This window comes from Pseudophryne corroboree, chromosome 12 (genome assembly GCF_028390025.1).
Source record: "Pseudophryne corroboree isolate aPseCor3 chromosome 12, aPseCor3.hap2, whole genome shotgun sequence".
NCBI classification, from domain to species: domain Eukaryota; kingdom Metazoa; phylum Chordata; class Amphibia; order Anura; family Myobatrachidae; genus Pseudophryne; species Pseudophryne corroboree.
Genome location: NC_086455.1, coordinates 31,097,418 through 31,119,916, shown reverse-complemented (window position 1 = coordinate 31,119,916; position 22,499 = coordinate 31,097,418). Strand labels below are relative to the sequence as shown.

Here is a 22,499-nt window from a genome sequence, read left to right as displayed (position 1 = left end):
TCATTTTCATTGAACGATAACGTTCGTTGTGTTTGTGCTATATTGTTGAACAGTGCCGTAACTAGGTGTGTGCGAAGGGGGCAAGGCACACAGCGCAGTTAGGCTGTGGGCGCACCATTCGCACACACTGATTGCTCCCCACCAGCTGCAGCGCTGCCTGCTGTAGTGTAGTGTAATATTAGTAGCGCTGCGCCCGGCACCTTCCCTGCCAGAGGCAGCGCTGCTAATATACATTACATTACAGTCACAGCAGGCAGCGGCGCGCTGTCTGTGAATGTAGACTCTCTCCCCATGATCATTCCCCCTCTGCTTAGTCCGCCCCCCTCCTCCTGCTCTTCTCTGCACTGTGTGCACACACTTCCGGGTTCTGGAGATGACTGCTAGACGGCTGCTGCTGCCTTCACACGAGTGAAGTAATTTTCTTTCTCCTCTCCCTCCCCTCCTGCAGACTCCATAACATGTAGGTACTGTACACCAGTATTTGTATATTAATGTTCTGGCCAGTAAACTAAACAAGATTAAGATAGACTGGCCTTGTGGTTGCTCATCCGGGACTGTATCTCAGCAATTTTAAAAACAAATCACTGTGTAAAATACAGCATAAAGATTTGTTAAAAAAAAAAAACCCTCCAAAAACTGCACATACATTAATCTGTGTTTGTATGTGTTTGTATGTGTGTGTGTGTGTGTGTGTGTGTGTGTGTGTGTGTGTGTGTATATATATATATATATATATGTATATGTATATGTATGTATGTGCATATATATGTATGTGTGTATATATATATATATATATATATATATTATAAGTACTACTGTCTGTGACTATCGGACGCTGCCATGCTGTGTAATGTGACTGACTGATGCTGCCATGCTGTATAATGTAGCCGATGGACGCTACTGTGCTGTATAATGTGGCCGATGGATGCTACCTGGCTACCGCGCTGTGTAATGTGGCTGATGGACACTACCCGGCTACCGTGCTGTGTAATGTGCCCGACAGACGCTGCCATGCTGTGTAATGTGACTTATGGACGCTACCGCGCTGTGTAATGTGATTGACCGAAACTATCGCACTCTGTATTGCGACTAATGGATGCCACCGCTCTGCGTAATGTGACTAATGGACGCTACTGTGTGGTGTAATGTGACTAATGGGTGCCACCGTGTGGTGTAATGTGACTAATGGATGCTACCTTGTGGTGTAATGTGACTAATGGGCGCCACCGTGCAGAGTGATGTGAGTAACAGACGCTACTGTGCGGTGTAGTGTGAGTAAAGGGTGCTACCGTACGGTGTTACATAACTAATAGATGCTCCGTGAAGCCACACCCCTATTTTTTGATGCCCGCAACTTGCGGTGTATGATTGATCGGGGGGGGGGGGGGGGCGCCGATGCTATTTCTTGCACACAGCGCCAAAATGTCTAGTTACGGCACTGTTGTTGAATGCTATATCAATCAACGATTCATCATCGCCGGCATTTCAGCATCACCTACTATGTACCCGGCTTTACTTATCTCACATTTAGCATTTAGCATCTAACTTTTCAATCAGATCTTGGTCAATTCACTGGTTTGTATCACTCTCTTGCATATATCTCTTTGAACTCATGCATTTAATGTAACATACTGGAGGTCATTCCGAGTTGATCGCTCGCTAGCAGTTTTTAGCAGCCGAGCAAACGCATTGTGGCCGCCCACCGGGGAGTGTATTTTCGCTTTGCAGAAGTGCGAACGCCTGTGCAGCAGAGCGCCTGCAAAATCATTTTGTGCAAAACAAGACCAGCCCTGTACTTACTCTTCGTGTGCGTTGAGTCTAATGTTGGAGGGACGGCTTTTGACATCACACACCCGCCCAGCATTTGCCCAGCCACGCCTGCATTTTCCCTGGCACGCCTGCATTTTTCTAAGCACTCCCTGAAAACGGTCAGTTACCACCCAGAAACGCCCCTTTCCTGTCAATCTTCTTACGGACGCCAGTGCGAATGAAAACGTCGCTAGAACCTGTGCAAAACCACAAAGGCTTTTGTACCCTTACGTCGCGAGTGCACAATGCTGTGCATATGCATGCGCAGAAATGCTGATTTTTAGCCTGATCGCTGAGCTGCGAACAACAGCAGCTAGCGATCAACTCGGAATGACCCCCACTATTACAACAGAAAATAACACAGATACATACATATTTGAAACATTTAGCAATTAATTGTTGCAAAGGGGAAGAATAATGTAGCACGCTCTACTAGCACTGGAAATGGTATTCTACCCCCAAATCCTCTGGTTTTAGTGTCCATGACTGGTTAATGGAAAAATAGTTAATTGGGGATTGACAGTTGCAGCTCCTACGTTTTTACGTGAAGGGGGCTGCCCATTTTGCATTCTGGTTGGTGGTCCAGATGGTCAAGGCAAAACTGCTGAACTTTTTATTATCATCTATATTTTTATGGGTCTACCCTACATTACTTGAGACATTTCTACAGTGGATACATCATAAGATTTGCTATATATTGACAATTTGTTAGAGTATTGATTCTTTTTTGTATCTTGATTATAACTCGATAAGCACAATTGACCACTTTTATTATAAGCTCCCCGGAGCATTTTTATTTTGTGTTACAGATTTGTTTAATAAACATATTTTTATTAATACATAGTAACATAGTAACTAAGGTTGAAAAAAGACATTTGTCCATCGAGTTCAACCTATTTGTGGTCTCCTATGCAGTCTAATTATAGGACTATTTTTTTTAATGTTAGGACTAGTTAAATTAACTATAATGCGTGCCTACGCACCATAACCCTGAATACCTTTATCCAAGAGGAATTTTTCTAACCCATTCTTAAAGGTGTTGACTGAGTCCGCCATTACTACTCTCTCAGGCAGGGAATTCCAAACACGTATTGTCCTTACTGTGAAAAAACCTTTTCATCTCAATGTGTGGAAACTCCTCTACTCTAACCTAAGCGAGTGTCCACGTGTTCTCTGTGCTGATCTTATAGAAAACAGGTCCCTCCCAAGCTCTGTGTATTGACCCCTTATATATTTGTAGATGTTGATCATGTCCCCTCTTAGTCTCCTCTTTTCCAATGTAAACATGCCTAGCCTTGCAAGCCTTTCCTCGTATTCCAGCGTCTCCATGCCTTTGATTAGTTTGGTCGCCTGCCTCTGAACCTTTTCTAGCTACAGGATATCCTTTTTGTAATATGATACCCAAAATTGCACACAGTATTCAAGAATTGCACACAGTATTCAAGATTTGCACATAGTATTCAAGAATTGCACACAGTATTCAAGATTTGCACATAGTATTCAAGAATTGCACACAGTATTCAATAATTTATGTGCTGAGATTTTCCCTGTTTAGCTGACAGTGCAGAAGCTATTTTCTCTTTAATTTCTTCATTTGAGGGGAATGCCAACTCCCCTTGCTTCCAGCAGCAGGTGATATTATTGGGATCATCTGATTGTCAGCAAAACCTTAGGCACTCAGTAACTATTCTGTTTCATTCCAGATGGTCATTGTGACTACCAGTCCCATTTCACTTGTACAAAAACAATAACATATTGGGTCTGGGACCAGCAGATGTGCACAAAAACCAACTTTTAGGGACTGCATCAACGATTCCAGCGTGGTCCCGGTGTGCTGCGGCTTCTGAAAGCAGCTCACAGCACGGGTTGTGAGAGAGGAGGTTGCCAGGGATAGCTGTTGAATGCCATGTGGTAGCCAGCACACAGAATACATACACAGGGTATGAGGCTATCCATTCTTAAGTGCTGTGTTTTATTGTATGTCCAAGAATAAATATTTTTATGCACCATGGGGCACCCCCTATCCATTTATTGTTAAAACATGTTGCAGTCCTGTGGGATCCCAGGATTATTCAGAAAGGAAGGGGAGCTGCAGTCCTATAGAAGAGTGGACTTTGGTGTGGTGTCCCTATAGCAATTAGGGACTACAGTATTTGTGGAAACATAATCCATTTTTCCACAGAACATTCAAGCACCCATCCTACATATTGTCATTATACCAGATGACACTGCAGTATAGATGTGATGGATCTGCGGCAAACTCCATGTCTGTATGCATCCATGTTCCAGGTGTGATGGACCTCTATCTAGCCCATAGCAGTTACTCACGGAAAGCAGGGATGCCCTGTGCCCCTCACATATTCTCCCTTACCCTCTTTCTTTCTTTCTTTCTTTCTTTCTTTCTTTCTTTCTTTCTTTCTTTCTTTCTTTCTTTCTTTCTTTCTTTCGTCAGGGAGTTAACACACATAGCAAAATAAAAAATAATTTTCTTTATAACAATTATGAATTGTAATTAATTAAAATGTATTACAAAAATAAAACTGTATTGTTGCAGAGTTTATTATGCTTTCTTGTATTGCTGTCATATACAGTATTCACCTGTACATTGGCTTCTGTGTTATATAGTCAGTCACAACCATGTAACATTTTTTATATATTGGGGATTGTGCGGACAAAGCTCCAATTTTTGTGTCACCTATAATTTAATTTTCATTTAACTCTGTTTTTGCTTCTTCTTCTTTTCATATGACAAAGTATGTTCCAGCTCTGATTTATAGCAATAATCAGTAAGAAGTATGTCTCCCAAAATCTATTCACATTGCTCTCGAACTGTTGCAGTAAATCATTTTATTTCATTGTTTGTTCCACAAAGCATCAATTTTATTTTTAGAAAGAATATGAAAATAATTGACAGATTGTGCTTATATGAAGTTTTCCTGTACAGCCAGGTCTTGTTCTGAAAAGCCCACAATCTCACTCTTGGTGTTCCTGGGAACTAAAATTTATTCTATTTAAGAACCGAAATGGAGCATGAATGGAATGTTAGATTAAGTACTTTACTGTGTATCCAGGAAGCCTTGTAGCTCATTTTTTTTTTAGTAAAGAAAAAGAAAATATTCAGAATAAAATAATGAACTTTGTAAAGCTTTAACAGTACATTGCATATTTTGTTATACAAATGTTTGTTTTGTCACATTGCAAATGCAAGACTATGTAGGCAATGTACACAGTGGTTTAAGCATTAATAGATCGACAGTCAGGGGCGGATTGGAAACAAAAAGTGTCCCTGGAAAAATTTGTACTAGTGGCCCCACATGGGCAGCACCAGAGGTGTAAGGTCTAGCCATGGGCCATGGCAGCAGCACCCTCCCCACAAGACTTTCCAGATAGTGGGCATGTCCAGCATCAAGGGGGAAGTTAAAAATAAATAAAATTAAATATTATGAGCACATTATATGATACACCTTCAGAATTTAGGAAACTATATCATTCTTTAGAAAGATATATTTTCTTGCTTATTACACCAACTATATACCAATCACTATTCACTCAATCTTATATGTCAGCCAAGCAGGCAGACAGAGCATACACTAGATCATCTGCAATCACAGGCTAAGTGGCAAAGTCATTTTCATATATGCAAATTATTTTGCATCTTATTCATTATGTCTATAAAAAGGACCACATGTCCTCACACAAAACAGGCCCCGCGGGTGCGTTGGCCCACCGGGAATCTTCCCTGTAAACCCTATGGCCAATCCGCCTCTGTCGACAGTATGTGTTCATGTAGAGTTTCTTTTTATTTATTTTGTGTTGTGTAAAAAAAAAAAAATATATATATATATATATATATATATATATATATTCCTAATATTTTGTACTGTACAGTACATATATAATGCAGATTTGGCTGTGTCTTACACTTGCAAATCCTTACACAAGTAAAGAATTAGGTAGGTAGACAGACATACAGTAGGTGAAAGGCAGAAAGGGCATTTTTTTTTACAAATTCACTGAGTCAGACCGGTCAGTAGTGTATTTGTAGGGGAGATGTTTCAAGCTTTATAAAGAGTGTACATTTGGACAATTGGACAATCAATCATCTTCTAGATCAGCGGTGGCCAACCAGCGGCTCTCGAGCCGCATGCGGCTCTTTCATCCTCCGCATGCGGCTCAATCCGCACCTGGCCACCGCTGCCCAACACACACTGCCCAGCAGGTCTCCGGTGTGTGAGGGGAGGGGAGGAGAGCGCAGCGTGCGCGTCTCCTGCCCCTCTGACTCCGGCAGCGGTATTTTTAATTCAGCGCTGGCCCATGAGCCAATCAGAGCTCGCGGTCCGGCAGCTAAGGCTCCTGATTGGCTGCCGGACCGCGAGCTCTGATTGACTCACAGGCCGGCACCGAATTGAAGATAAACACCACCGCCGGAGTCAGCGGGGCAGGAGAGGTGCATGCTGCGCTCTCCTCCCCTCCAGCAGAGCAGTGAGCAGCACTTGGGGGGGGGGGAGCTGAGGCACTTTGCGGACATGTGTGTCTGGCACTGGGGGCATGTCTGGCACTGGGGCATATCTGACACTGGGGGCATGTCTGGTACTGGGGCATATCTGGCACTGGGGGCATGTCTGACACTGGAGGCATATCTGACACTGGGGCATATCTAGCACTAGAGGCATGTCTGGCACTGGGGCATATCTGGCACTGGGGCATATCTGGCACTGGGGGCATGTCTGGCACTGGGGCATATCTGGCACTGGGGCATATCTGGCACTGAGGGCATATCTGGGGTATGTGGGGCATGTCTGGCACTGGGGCATATCTGACACTGGGGGCATGTCTGGCACTGGGGCATCTCTGGCACTGGGGGCAAATCTGTCACTGGGGCATATCTGGGGCATGTGGGGCATGTCTGGCACTGGGGCGTATCTGACACTGGGGGCATATCTGGCACTGGGGCATGTCTGGCACTGGGGGCATATCTGGCACTGGGAGCATGTCTGGCACTGGGGGCATATCTGGCACTGTGGGGACATGTGTATCTGGCACTGGGGGCATGTCTGGCACTGGGGCATGTCTGGCACTGTGGAGACATGTGTATCTGGCACTGGGGCATGTCTGGCACTGGGGCATGTCTGGCACTGTGGAGACATATGTATCTGGCACTGGGGGCATAGCTGGCACTGTGGGGACATGTGTATCTGGCACTGGGGGCATAGCTGGCACTGTGGGGACATGTGTATCTGGCACTGGGGGCATGTCTGGCACTGGGGCATGTCTGCCACTGTGGAGACGTATGTATCTGGCACTGGGGGCATAGCTGGTACTGTGGGGACATGTGTATCTGGCACTGGGGGCATAGCTGGCACTGGGGGCATATCAGGCACAGTGGGGGCATGTGTATCTGGCACTCTGGGAACATGTGTATCCGGCACTGTTGGCATATCTGGCACTGTAAGGACATGTGTATCTGGCACTGTGGGGCATATATGTATTTGGCACTGTAGGGCATATATGTATTTGGCACTGTGGGGGCATACATGTATTTGGCACTGTGCGGAATATATGTATTTGGCACTGTGGGGCATGTACCTGGCACTGTGGGAGCATGTATATCTGCTACTGTGGGGACATGTGTATCTGGCACTGGGGGCATATATTTATCTGGCACTGTGGGGACATGTGTGTATCTGGCACTGTGGAGGCACCCATATTTTGGCATTTTTATATGTATGTGGCACTGTACTGGGGCATTATATGTATGTGGCACTGTACAACATGACTAAAAACGGGGTTATGACACAAGGTCATACTCCTACAAATGTGATACCGAAAGGTGTGATCACAAAAATGGGGTGTGGCTTTGCGACAACGAGGCCACGCCCCCATTTTTGCACGCACGCCTACGGCGCGCGCATGATATTGGTTCTTCACCTTTACTGTGGATCTTTTCTGGCTCTTTGCCTATGACTGGTTGGCCACCCCTGTTCTAGATAGCTTTTATTAACTTCATTCTATGGGCGGTATTCAATTCTTTTCATCCCCTTCCACACCTATTCTGTTTCTGCTGACGGACGTGATATCTTCATTTCAGCTCGCTACCCCCTGGGTAGCGAGGGTGACCAACCCTTTATGCAGCTACTCCTGATTACTATGGGTGCGATATGCGCAATAACGGGGATCACTTTAGAAAGTAGATTGGGTGTGATATATCTTTGAATACCACCCAATATATATCCAAAATATGAGCTATACAAAAGAAGATCTACACAAAATCTGCACTGATGATGATGATGAAGAAGAAGATAAGTAGAATTAGATTGCCCTATCTGATTGGCTAATGGTGTCTTTGCCACTTCCTTTCTAGGGGAAAATATATGACACTCTTATAAGTGTAAAACTAATTTTCCTTTTGCTCTTAAGTATATAGATATATTTTTATCCCCCTACTACTTTGGAAAGGAAAAATATATCCCTCTTGAAGGTTAGGTTATTCAGAAAACAGGTCTTTTTTATCTCATGATTATATTCATTACTGTGGGATAGAGAAGAGATAAACAAGTTATCATGTGGCCAGTGTAATATTCAAGTAAATTTATCCTGATTCAAGAAATATTAGTATTAAGAAAAATGCAAATGAACCTAAATCAGCCCATGTATCAAACAATCATTCTGCCAATTTTATATTAACAATGAATGATCATCAGTAGGAGATTTCCAAGAATAAAATAGCACCAGGGTTTTAGAAGGATAACAGACATATAGGAGTAAAATAGATAGGGACTGGAGAGAAAAGAGAGAGGGTGGAGGGTTCAGGCAGATAAGGACTAGGGAGAGAGGAGAGGGGTTGGGGTAGATATGGACTGGGGAGAGAGGAGAGGGGTTGGGGTAGATAGGGACTGGGGAGAGAGGAGAGGGGTTGGGGTAGATAGGGACTGGGGAGAGAGGAGAGGGGTTGGGGTAGATAGGGACTGGGGAGAGAGGAGAGGGGTTGGGGTAGATAAGGACTGGGGGGAGAGGAGAGGGGTTGGGGTAGATAGGGACTGGGGAGAGAGGAGAGGGGTTGGGGTAGATAAGGACTGGGGAGAGAGGAGAGGGGTTGGGGTAGATAGGGACTGGGGAGAGAGGAGAGGGGTTGGGGTAGATAGGGACTGGGGAGAGAGGAGAGGGGTTGGGGTAGATAGGGACTGGGGAGAGAGGAGAGGGGTTGGGGTAGATAGGGACTGGGGAGAGAGGAGAGGGGTTGGGGTAGATAGGGACTGGGGAGAGAGTACAGTGGTATTGGCAGATAGGAACAGTGGAGAGAGAGATGCAGAGTTTTTCAATATAGTCACCTCTCTGTTGTCGCCAAATGCCACTGGAGGGTGCCTGATGGATTTCCGTTTGGGGTCACAGACAGACACACACACACCCTATGTACACTGCACTCCCCACAATATACTGCCCTATATACACTGCACCCTCATCCTCTTTCAAATTCTGTACCCCCCACCATATACTGCCCCTATATACACACTGCACTCCCATACTCCTCCATATAGTGCCCCCTATGTACAGGGCATCTCCCTCCTCCCTATACTGCTCCGGCCATACACCACATACTCTGCACCCCCTCCTCCATATACAACCCCAGATTACTTGCCATCCCAGGACTCAGCAACAAATAGCAGCAGTAACACAGAATCAGATGCAGGAACCACGGTCCCTCAGTGCTCTGAGCACAGGCACCGGGGACACGTGTGGCCACTTACCGACGTTAAGAGATGGTGAATCAGTCCAGCAGGAAGGGGTGAGATCCTGTGTGGGGTGAGCAGTGTGATAACCGGGAGGAGTAGGGGTAGGTGCTGGGGCTGCAGATGATGTGGGTGAGGAGGAGGCAGATAATCGGCTCAGTTGCTTTATATAAACTCTGCGGCAGTGGAGGGCTGGAGTACTGTGCTCACCACTCCAACACCCCACACAGGCCATGCACCTACCCACGGGCCAGCTGCTGGCGGCTACTGTTGTCCTCTACCCCCCAGACTGGCCGGGACCTGTGCTGGGACTGGTGAGCTTACATGTGCCAGTACTGGTCTACAGTATATATTATATATATAAAAGGCTAACACTACACAAACACACACACACACATACACACACACTCACACTCACATACTCTCAGCAAACAGAGCCCCAGCTCCCAGCAGCAGGACTTCCAAAAACCGGTGAGTAGAGATGCTCCCCCTATTATCCGGCCCAGGTGTCCATCGTTTTGACAGTCTTTTAACTAATTAAAAATAATGCACAATGATCTTTTATTTTAAGGTTTAAGGTCTTAATTACATTTATACATGAAGCTATGCTTAATTTTAACAGACACATGTGGGTCCAACATCATTCCTAAAGCAAATGCATAATTTAATCTTCTGGAAACTGTTCAGCAATTTCAGCATTTCTATCAACTTTAATTGGCTTTGCAATTTATAGCAAAAATTATTTATTTATGTTAATACAGTTTCAGATAGGGCCATATTGGTACACCCAAGCAATATCGAATCTGTTCTGTTCATTTAATTACATTCTAAAATGCAATTGCGGTAATAACATTAAAACACATTTTCACTTGATTTTACAGGGCAATATTTTACAAGAAGCATGTTAGTCCAGATCTGTTCATTATGAACACATTACCTTGCAAGTGACCTCGAATGCTACACCACTTTTATTCTATGTCAAGCTATAAATATACTCTGAGACTCATTATTATATTTAAATATAGAAATACAATTTATTGATGCATATACGCGATGTTATGAAAATTGCATGCAGTTCAAAAGAATAATAATCAAACAAGAATCAATACTCAATTTCTATGTGAAAGTTCTTAAGTATGTCCTTCATATCTTCATTCTGCTGAGGGGAATCCTTCACCAAACATGATGCTCAGAATCGATGGTCAGTCATCGCAGATATATGGAACTAAGCACAGGTGTAAAGTATACATTGTGGTGGTTGTTGGTGTAAGACCACTGGGAGTTTAGTGTTTTCACAAGGATAGAAATTAAGAAGCTATATAGATATATATGGATCTGTATATCTTCTTATTTTCTACCCTTGTGGGAACTTTAAGTGCCCAGTGGTCTTACACCAACTACCTCCACTATTACCTTCCACTAAAGATCCATCTGGAGATCCTAGGTATACGGTCAATCCGTGGCAGCTTAGAATAGGTAGTGCTCCAGAACCTGACTATTCTTTTACCACAGATATATATATATATATATATACAGATGAAGCTACGCTCATGATGGGTACTCTGGGCATGGTTAAGAGCGCCCACACCCAGCCGTGCCCAACTGTGGCAATTGCTGCTCCTATTTATGCAAATGAGGTGCATGCACGTCTCAGATGTGCATACGCCCCAGATGTGCATGCGGTTGCGCCGGGCAAGATGTAGCCACGATGAGTGTGACTACATGTGTATCATTTGAATCCCTTAGGTAAATCCCAATAAAACACAGGGAAGACCTCTATCATATACTGTATTTTTGCTTATGGAGGAACTTCCTATAGTTGGTTTTAATTGGTATTTAGACCATAGGCCAAATGTATTAAGCTTTAACAAGAGATAAAGGGGTATATTCAATTGAAGTCAAAAAGCTGCCGTCTGTCGAAAAGACTGCAGTTTTCGACTTTTTTAGGTCAGAAGGGGTTCAGACCTATTCAATCTAACCCCAAATTATTCAACAAGTCGAGGAATTCGACTTGTTGAAAAGCAAGTGGATCAGTGGAATAGCTGGTGATCTGCGTGATTCTGTTGAAAACGGGTCCAAAACCGATAGGTTTTGGCCCCTTTTTCAACCATCTCAATTAGACTTTAAAAAAAGTTGAATTGAGATGCGGGAGCAGAGACAGGGAGAGGAGGAGACGGGGGGAGCCGCAGGCTGACGAGTAGATGTTAGGGTCTCCTGCCCTGTGCTGCCACGTCGTCATGGCAACCGGGAGACAAGTGCTAGTGGAGTAACCTGAGCGCAGCTGATACTCCGGTTCGGGTCTTTTGCTGTGCAGTGGTTATAGGCTCTGTGCACGGCAGGGGATCCGGTGCTGGTTTTTGTGCTCACAGTCTGTGAGGTCTGAGTGGGGCGTGGACAGCACCTGCTTTATAAGGCCTCTTTTCAGGGTAAGCAGATGCTGCTGAATCTTTGTTGGTTAGTCAGTTCATGAACGTTAGCCAGTACTGTGTAGCTTTGTATTTGTTTGTTGCTTACTGCAAATAGGCCTGGGAATTTGGTATTACACTCTGCCAATCCAGACCTAGCAGTAAGACTGGAGTCAGTCGTTTAGCTTGCTGGGGTTCTGTTACTACTCTGTGAACTTAGCAAGTTTGCGGCTGTATTCTAAGACTTGCCTGTCTAATCCTGTCTCACTGTGCTAGGTGTCAGGGGTCAGTTTAGTGGCAGTAAGCTAAAACCTGTGCACTGCAAGTGAGAATTTGGATTGTGGAGATTCTCCTTGTGTCTATCATTCCATCTCAGACCAAGGAGTTTACTGCCACACCCGTTGGTAACCCTTTAGGGTTTTGCTGTTGCCCTTAGCAACAGCATTTCGGGTACTCTACGTATTAAAACACAACATCTTGCTTTTTCCATCTTAGCAGTTCTAATACAAGGGAGATACCCAGTTCCTTAGCCTCTGGGCTTCTCTGTTCACTTTGTGTGTATTTTGTTACCCTATCACCTTCTGTGTACGTTATGTCATATCCCCCAGTTTGTCTGTGAGTCCATCTGTTTTGCATAACAGTTCAAACACCAGTACATTCCTGCAGACACTGGAGTGCATAACAGTTCTGACACCAGTACTTTCCTGCTGGCACTGGTGTGCATAATATATTCATCAGCCTAATACTCCTGTTGAAATTTTGTGGGAATATGGAGCATACCCCTCAAAATACGTTGCAACAGGTGGTCGATCAGGTGCAGGTCCTGACTCGACAATTTAATGATTTGTCCATTAAAATGCACACCTCCCAGGCTGCTGGCGGAGCTCCCGCAGCAGCAGCACCTGCCGGGGTTAAGGAGCCGAAAGTAAATCTCCCGGATCATTTTTCTGGAGATCGCTCGCAGTTCTTTTGTTTCAAGGAGAGCTGCAAGCTATACTTCCGGCTTAGGCCTCAGTCTTCTGGGTCGGAGATTCAGCGGGTGGGCATAGTGATTTCCTTGCTACAAGGAGACCCACAGGTCTGGGCATATGGGTTGCAGCCTGACTGTCCGTCGCTTAAAAGTGTTGATGCTTTTTTTACGGCACTGGGCATGTTGTATGATGACCCTGACAAGACGGCCTCAGGCGAGGCTCAGATTTCGATCCTTAAGCAAGGGCGCAGGCCAGTTGAGGTTTACTGTACGGAGTTTCGGAGGTTGGCCCATGATACCCAGTGGAATGACCCAGCCCTGAGACACCAGTACCGAAGAGGTCTTTCTAACCAGATAAAGGACCAACTGGTACAATATCCCTTGCCTGATAGCTTGGATCAGCTCATGCAGTTATCCATCCGGGTGGATAGACGGCTGAGAGAGCGTAGGCTTGAAAGGGAGACTGAGATTTCCTTCCTTCCCAAGGGAACCTCAGACTCTGAGGAATTTTCTGAGGAGCCTATGCAGATTGGGACTACCCGCCTCTCCACGCGTGAGAAGACGCGGAGGAGACAGCAGGGGTTGTGTTTGTACTGTGGGAATAAAGGTCATGTGGTAGTATCATGCCCAGAAAAGCCGGAAAACTTCAGGGCCTGAGGGTGATGGGAAATATCCTGTCAGGCCAGAAGTCAGAATTTCCCAAGAAGACTTTTATCATTCCGGTGACCTTGAAGATCCTCGGTCAAACTGTCAAGACTGAGGCCTTTGTGGACAGTGGGGCCGACGGGGTTTTATGGACCGCCAATTCGCCCTGAAACACTCTGTTCCCTTAGTACCCTTGGCATCGGAAATTGAGATTTGTGGGTTAAACGGGGAACCATTATCCCAAGGTAAAATTACCTCTTGCACTAGCCAGATTTCTTTGTTTATTGGAGCCACACACTCTGAAAAATTGTCCTTTTATGTGACTGTCTGTACTTTTGCCCCATTGGTGTTGGGGTTACCCTGGTTAAGGGCCCACAATCCTCAATTTGACTGGGTCTCTGGGGAGATTCTTAGTTGGGGTACTGATTGTTTCAGGAGTTGCTTGAGCCTTCCAGTCAGGCTCTCGCAGCTAAGTTTGCCAGGATTGCCAGGGTGTTATGCAGATTTTGCGGACGTGTTCTCCAAAAAAATTGCAGAGGTACTACCTCCCCATCGCCCCTATGACTGTGCCATTGATTTGTTGCCAAATGCTAAGCTTCCCAAGAGCAGGTTGTACTCCCTGTCACGTCCTGAGACTCAGGCTATGGCAGAGTACATTCAGGAGAACTTGGCTAAGGGATTTATCAGACCTTCACAGTCTCCAGTTGGGTCGGGGTTCTTCTTCGTGGGTAAAAAGGACGGTTCGTTGCGACCCTGCATCGACTTCAGGGAATTGAACCGTATCACGATTAAAAACTCATACCCACTGCCTCTCATTTCGGTCTTGTTTGACCAGCTTCGTACTGCCACCATTTTTTCTAAGATTGACCTACGCGGTGCGTACAATCTAATCCGAATAAGAGAGGGGAATGAATGGAAGACTGCCTTTAATACCCACTCAGGGCATTATGAATATTTGGTGATGCCTTTTGGGCTCTGTAATGCCCCGGCAGTCTTCCAGGATTTCATGAATGATGTGCTCAGGGAATATTTGGATAGATTCTTAGTTGTATACTTAGATGACATCCTAATCTTCTCCCATTCCCTGGAGGAACATCGGAAGCATGTACGCTTAGTCCTCCAGAAACTCAGAGACCACCGGCTTGGGGCAAAGCTGGAGAAGTGCGAATTTGAAGTTCAGCAAATCGCATTTCTAGGATATATTATCTCCCCAGAAGGTTTCCAAATGGAGGGTTCCAAGGTACAGGCAGTCCTGGATTGGGTGCAGCCCACTAGTTTGAAGGCGCTTCAGCGTTTCCTGGGCTTTGCGAATTTTTATAGACGATTTATCGCTGGATTTTCATCTATAGTGGCGCCCTTGGTGGCACTCACTAAGAAAGGGGCGGATGTTGCTCACTGGTCTTGTGAGGCTAAAGCGGCTTTTGCCCGTCTCAAAAGGGCATTTGTTTCGGCCAAGGTGCTGCGACACCCAGATCCAGAGCGTCCTTTTGTGGTGGAGGTGGATGCCTCTGAGATGGGTATTGGGGCAGTGCTTTCTCAGATGGGAGTGTCTGATAATCGCCTTCATCCCTGTGCTTACTTTTCCCGTAAATTTTCGCCTGCCGAGATGAATTATGACGTGGGTAACCGGGAATTGTTGGCTATTAAGGATGCACTCGAGGAGTGGAGACACTGGCTTGAGGGGGCTAAGTTTGTGGTCTCAATTCTCACTGACCATAAGAATCTGGCATATTTAGAGTCAGTGAAGCGTCTCAATGCCAGGCAGGCACGATGGGCTTTGTTTTTTGCTCGCTTTAATTTTTTGATAACATATCGCCCTGGGTCAAAAAACATCAAGGCTGATGCGCTCTCGCGGAGTTTTGCTCCAATCCAGGAGACCACCGAGGAGCCGTTGCCCATTGTTTCCCCATCATGTATTAAAGTGGGCATTACCCAGGACCTCTTATCATTAGTCCTTAGAGCACAGGAGCAGGCTCCTCCAGACCTTCCGGTAGGTCTTTTGTTTGTGCCTCCTAGGTTAAGACAGCGAGTGTTCCTGGAATTCCATGCCAAGAAGTCGGCAGGTCACCCGGGTATTGCCAGAACTCGGGAGTTGCTATCTAGGGCGGTGTGGTGGCCCTCGGTGGCTAAGGATGTGGATCAGTGGGTTCGGGCATGTGACATCTGTGCCCGAAATAAGACTCCTAGAGGGGTTCCTGTTGGCCCATTACATTCACTCTCTATCCCATCTAAGCCATGGACCCACATTTCAATGGATTTTGTGGTGGACTTGCCCAAATCCTCGGGGATGACAGCCATCTGGGTTGTCGTTGACAGGTTTTCGAAGATGGCGCACTTCGTTCCACTGGTTGGGCTGCCATCAGCCAGACGCCTGTCTGAATTATTTATGCTGCATGTTGTGCGTCTCCATGGGTTGCCACTTGATGTGGTCTCTGACCGCGGATCCCAGTTTGTGGCCAAATTCTGGAGGGCATTTTGTTCCGATCTCCAGATTTCTGTCAGCTTGTCGTCAGGCTACCATCCGCAGTCTAATGGGCAGACTGAAAGGGTGAACCAGTCCTTGGAGCAGTTCCTCAGGTGTTATGTCTCCAAGTGTTAGACTGACTGGGTTGCTCATCTGTCCATGGCGGAGTTTGCCTATAACAACGCGGCTCACTCTGCTACAGGGATCTCTCCCTTCCTTTGTGTGTATGGGCATCATCCTAAGGCCAATTCTTTTGACCCCGTGGACTCCACGCCTGGTGGTTCCTCTGTGGTTTCGGTCCTTAGAGGTATTTGGCGGAAAGTGAAGAAAGCCCTTGTGTCTGTGTCATTAGTGACCAAAAGGGTTTTTGATAAGCGGAAAAGACCCTGCAGCTTCAAATTAGGAGACTTCGTCTGGTTGTCTACCAAGAATTTGAAGTTGAGACAGCCATCTCATAAGTTAGGGCCCCGGTTCATCGGCCCTTATAAGATCACCAGGGTTATCAATCCGGTGGCATTTCAGTTAGATCTGCCCCGTTCTTTGGGTATCAATAAAACATTTAATTGTTCCCTTTTAAAACGGGCGATTAGTAATCCTTCTACCAGTGGAAGACCTTCCCCTCTTCTGATACGTGGCCAGAGGGAGTTTGTTGTTGAAAGGATTCTTGACTCCAAGGTGGTTCGGGGTCGGCTGTCATTTTTGGTGCACTGGAAGGGGTATGGCCCGGAGGAGCGGTCGTGGGTGCGCAGTTGTGATCTTCATGCCCCCAGACTGATACGCTCTTTCTTCTCGCAGTTCCCCGATAAACCCGGTGGTAGGGGTTCTTTGACCCCTCGTCAGAGTGGGGGTACTGTTAGGGTCTCCTGCCCTGTGCTGCCACGTCGTCATGGCAACCGGGAGACAAGTGCTAGTGGAGTAACCTGAGCGCAGCTGATACTCCGGTTCGGGTCTTTTGCTGTGCAGTGGTTATAGGCTCTGTGCACGGCAGGGGATCCGGTGCTGGTTTTTGTGCTCACAGTCTGTGAGGTCTGAGTGGGGCGTGGACAGCACCTGCTTTATAAGGCCTCTTTTCAGGGTAAGCAGATGCTGCTGAATCTTTGTTGGTTAGTCAGTTCATGAACGTTAGCCAGTACTGTGTAGCTTTGTATTTGTTTGTTGCTTACTGCAAATAGGCCTGGGAATTTGGTATTACACTCTGCCAATCCAGACCTAGCAGTAAGACTGGAGTCAGTCGTTTAGCTTGCTGGGGTTCTGTTACTACTCTGTGAACTTAGCAAGTTTGCGGCTGTATTCTAAGACTTGCCTGTCTAATCCTGTCTCACTGTGCTAGGTGTCAGGGGTCAGTTTAGTGGCAGTAAGCTAAAACCTGTGCACTGCAAGTGAGAATTTGGATTGTGGAGATTTTCCTTGTGTCTATCATTCCATCTCTGACCAAGGAGTTTACTGCCACACCCGTTGGTAACCCTTTAGGGTTTTGCTGTTGCCCTTAGCAACAGCATTTCGGGTACTCTACGTATTAAAACACAACATCTTGCTTTTTCCATCTTAGCAGTTCTAATACAAGGGAGATACCCAGTTCCTTAGCCTCTGGGCTTCTCTGTTCACTTTGTGTGTATTTTGTTACCCTATCACCTTCTGTGTACGTTATGTCATATCCCCCAGTTTGTCTGTGAGTCCATCTGTTTTGCATAACAGTTCAAACACCAGTACATTCCTGCAGACACTGGAGTGCATAACAGTTCTGACACCAGTACTTTCCTGCTGGCACTGGTGTGCATAACAGTAGAGCAGCTCTACAGCAGCGGCTATAGCAGCATAGCTGGAGAATCTGTCACAACCGCCGCTCACAGCAGCGTCCACCCGGCTCCAGCAAGCGAGACCTCGCTTGATGGAGCTGGGTGGATGCTGCCTTGAACGGCGGCTGTGACACATTCTCCGGCTATGCTGCTGTAGTCGCTGCTGTAGCACTGCTCTCCCCTGTCTGCCCGCAGCTCTCCCCCGTCTCAGCTCCCGTATCTCAATTCAACTTTTTTTAAAGTCAAATTGAGATGACATTGTATGAATAGCCCTGGTTGGATCCATTCCGACAAATGAATGTCGGAATGGATCTGACTTCAATTGAATATACCTAAAAGTGGAGATGGATAAAGAGTGATAAATGACCAGTCAATCAGCTCCTAACTGTCATTTTTCAAACACAGCCTGTGACATGGCAGTTAGGAAGCTGATTGGCTGGTCATTTATCACTCTTTATCAGTCTCCACTTTATCTCTTGTTAAAGCTAAATACATTTGAGGCCATAATGCTTAGTGTGCCTACTATGATAAAGACAATACCATAACTCATTGTCTTATCTCCAAGGGCTGTTTACCATTATGACACAAAAATATGGCCTGTAAGGTTTATATACAGATTCCACAAGGCCTCAAGTACTAAAACTGCAAGGGATGGCGGCATGACCTAACAATGTAACAATGGCTAGAGAGACCCTATCTATTATAGGTTTTTCACTGCTACCACCCAAGATGCAACAGTCAATAAACAGTGAGAACATAATTTTTAAAAACTGTAAATCCCATATAGACGGGCTGATGCGGGAGAGATGTGTGCTGAGCGAACCGCTCAGCACACATCTCTCCCGCCGCTCAGCACAGCGCGATCTGTGCTGAGCGTGCGGGGGGAGATGGGGGGTGGGGCGCTCATTTCACCCAGCGGGTGAAGTGAGCGACCCGCTAGATTGGCCTGCATGCAGGCCAATCTAACACCAGCGATAGTGATGCGCGGGGCTGCGCATCGCTATCGCTGTAGGGGGTACACACGGAGCGATAATGCTCAAATTCTAAGCAATCTAGTCAGATTGTTTAGAATATCGCTCCGTGAGTACCCCCCTTAAATCTCACACAGACGCTCACTAGTGTGGCCTCCCTAGTGTGGCTTTTGTTCTTGGACCTCTCCTATTCTCCCTCTATGTCTCCTCTTTCAGCTTTTTTAATCTACAATATTATCTCTATGCTAATGACACTCAGATCTACTTTTCCTCTCCTGACCTGCCCTCCTCTCCCCTCTCTCATATCTCCAACTATCTCTCTGCTATTACTTCCTGAATGTCCCAGCACTATCTTAAACTTAACATGTCTAAGCCTGAGCTGATCATCTTCACACCCTCCGCATAACCTCACCTCCCACAATTACATTATCTATTGACAGCACAACCATCTCATCTAGCCTTCAAGTGTGTTGTCTTGGAGTTATCCTTGACTTCTCCCTCTCCTTCAAACAGCCCATCCAATAACTATCATACCTGCAGCTTCCATCTCAAAAATACTTCTAGGATCAGACCTTTTCTCACCTAGGATGCTACTAAGACCCTCATCCACTCACTGGTTACCTCCAGATTGGATCACTGTAACCTCCTCCTATCTGGCCTCCCTGGCTCCCACTTCAATCCACCCCACTCTGTCCTCAACGCATTTGCTGGCTCATCTTCCTCTCCAAATGTACTATGTCTGCCTCCCCTCTCTACCAAGCCCCATACTGGCTCCCCTTTTCTTCCAGAACCCAATTCAAGCTTCTTACACTCACTCAATCATCTCCCAATTACCTCTCTGACCTTATTTCCCTTTACATTCCCGCCTGCCCTTTTCACTCCTCAAAAGAATGGTTGTGCTGCTCCCTACCTCTAGAATTTTCTCTCTTTCCTTACCAGACTCTCCACCTCTCTACAAAATGCCCAATGGGGTCTCAAGATCCATTTCATCAAAGTCATCCAGCTCTTATCCTAACTCTCTGCCCCATGCTCACTGTCTACCACAACTATGTCATCCCTGTCTGTCTTCCACTCCCCTTTATAATGGGCCCTCTTCCCTGTGCTTTTCCTTCCCTCACTTATACTGTACTATCATCTACTGTACTCCGTACTTGCTATGGCGACATCTAACCCTTAGCTTCTGCCACCCTACTGCTTATCTGAGTGTTATGACTGCTGATGCAGCAATGTTTGTAAACCATGTGCTTCTTGTCCTGCTATGTTCTGTACTTTAAGTCACTATTTTCTTGCTTTACTTGTATGTTTTATGTACTTTGTTAGGTGCAGTGCAACACTTGTTTTGCAATATAAATAAAGGATAATAATAATAATAATAATAATAATAATTGCATGAAGTTGTAGTCATCTGTTTACATTACTTTATTGATAATTGCATTAGAATTAGAATTTTAAAGCAGAAGACATCAGAAACTTTATTAATAATAATAATAATAATAATAATAATAATATTTAAATTGTACTTCATTTTGTATTTGCATTTGTATTTAATAACAATAAGGTATAACTAAAGTCATTCTATACCACAGGTTGTAGCTACAGTACAGTACATTTAGCACCTGACCTAAAAGGTGATAATATAGCAGCAACTACTCTACTAGTTAGGTGTCTGATTAAATAAAATCTTCCAACAAAACCCTATAGTCATTTGTTTGTTTTTTTCAGTTATGGAAATTTAAATTTGGTAATATGCCATTACATGTTTTATACCATGACATTCCTAATGTGATTAACAAGCTCCAAGATATTGAATTTTAGAGATTCTCAAAATTTGAATTTAAAAATTTAAAATACCATAAAATTTAAATATACCATATACTGGCAAAGCACACTGCATAAGTGCATAGCCACATTTAGATATACCTGAAAAGAGAGGCTGTATCTCCTAAACTCACAGGAAATATAAGAGCCTTTTTATTTCAAGAGTTATTGCAGCAATATGTTTTCATGATATTATTGCAGAACAATTCCATATTGAATGAGGACCCGTGTATTTTAGTCCCTATTAAGTTCTAAGTGCATTTTAAATATATCAGAATTGATTTACCAGCTACCCTTTCCATCAGATATTAGTAAATTGGTTTGGTTTGAAACGCACAGATGAGTTAATATTTCAATAGCTCACAGACCATTAAGTGTAATTAGCACAAAATCTTTGCAGATGGCAAATTGAGAAATTAAGTCATTAGGAAGTCAGTCAGAGAACTCCACAAGAACAGTGGGAAGGAATATTTCTCAGTTGTTAAATAGAATGGAATTTTAATGCTATTCTACCATTGAATTTACTTGAAGGTCCATTACTTCCCTATCTTGTCTAGTAAAATAGGAAGTTTTCCTCTCTCATAGCACCACAGAACATAACATAGTCATTTAATATCAATGACTATTCTTTCTGAAGGTCAACCACAGATCAGCCTATCTTCTGTATTTTAAACTAGCTATTAATCAGGAGCGGGAAAATAAATATTTAGTGGTATCTCTTATCAGCCATTAAAAAAATAATATATATATATATATATATATATATATATATATATATATACAGTATATATATTACGTATAATGTGCAAGTAGTGCTAACCTTATATTCTAAAGAACTCAAGTGTAATAGATAACCACTAAAACCTTGTGACTAAGTTAAACGTAAAAACACTCCAAATATATATAGTGGCAGCAGCCAGATTTCAGAGTTTTTTCCCCCTTTGGAAACATTTGACCAACCAGAATGCCGATGTGAACTTGTTATTTAAAACCACCAGGAGTGCTGCACCTCTTGTAAGTATTGTAGCCATAATTTTCATATTTTTGCACATAGCACCATAGCACTTTTTTTGCACCTTTTTTGCATGTTTCTTGCACTTTTTGCATGTAAGCACAATGTCACGTTACATTAGGGACAGTGCACTTTATTGATATATTTTTTTCCATCCTCTACACATGTGTAACATCACGTAACGTCTGGACGACTATAAGAAGAGGTTAATGTTAAGGAGAAGAAAACTGCCTTAAAGATATCTTTTACAAGCCAATAATTCCAGTTGATTCTGGTACGCACATTTGGTTGTTATTTGAGGATATTTTGAACAGATTTTATTTTGAACACTAAAGGCGCAGCTGATTTACCATAATATATATATATATATATATATATATATATATATTTATAACAAACACATAGCAAGTCTGGCTCTCCTTGTAATAAATTCCACGAAGGGTGCCCGCACAATATGGGTACAATACTTACAAGAGGGGCAGCACTCCTGGCGGTTTTAAATAACAAGTTCACATCGGCATTCTGGTTGGTGTGCGTCGAGCTATTTTTCGGGTTTTGTGTTTTTGTATTGGATCTGGATATCTTTCATGTTTTGGATCTTTATCGGTTTTGCCAAAACCATCCTTGCGGGTTTTGGATCTGGATTTTTTAAAAACAAATCATAAAACAGCTAAAATAACAGAATTTGGGGGTATTTTTGTTCCTACAGTGTCATTAACCTCAATTACATTCATTTCCACTCATTTCCAGTCTATTCTGTACACCTTACAGCTCACAATATTGTTTTTATCCAGTTTAGGCCAATCGGTTGCACTAAGGTAGGTGGATGACTAAGCTAAGTGACAGCAGTGGGCAGCAAACATGTGGCAGTTAACAATATAT

General features: G+C 44.5%; 1 long non-coding RNA gene across 1 annotated transcript in view; it reads left to right on the top strand.

Annotated features, from left to right (window-relative positions):
- Positions 1-361: 361 nt before the first annotated feature.
- Positions 362-22,499, top strand: part of LOC134979891 (uncharacterized) — a 90,921-nt gene continuing 68,783 nt past the window's right edge. Inside the window, exon 1 of the long non-coding RNA XR_010190293.1 lies at positions 362-460. This is a non-coding gene — a long non-coding RNA (uncharacterized LOC134979891). The remainder of the gene's footprint in view (positions 461-22,499) is intronic.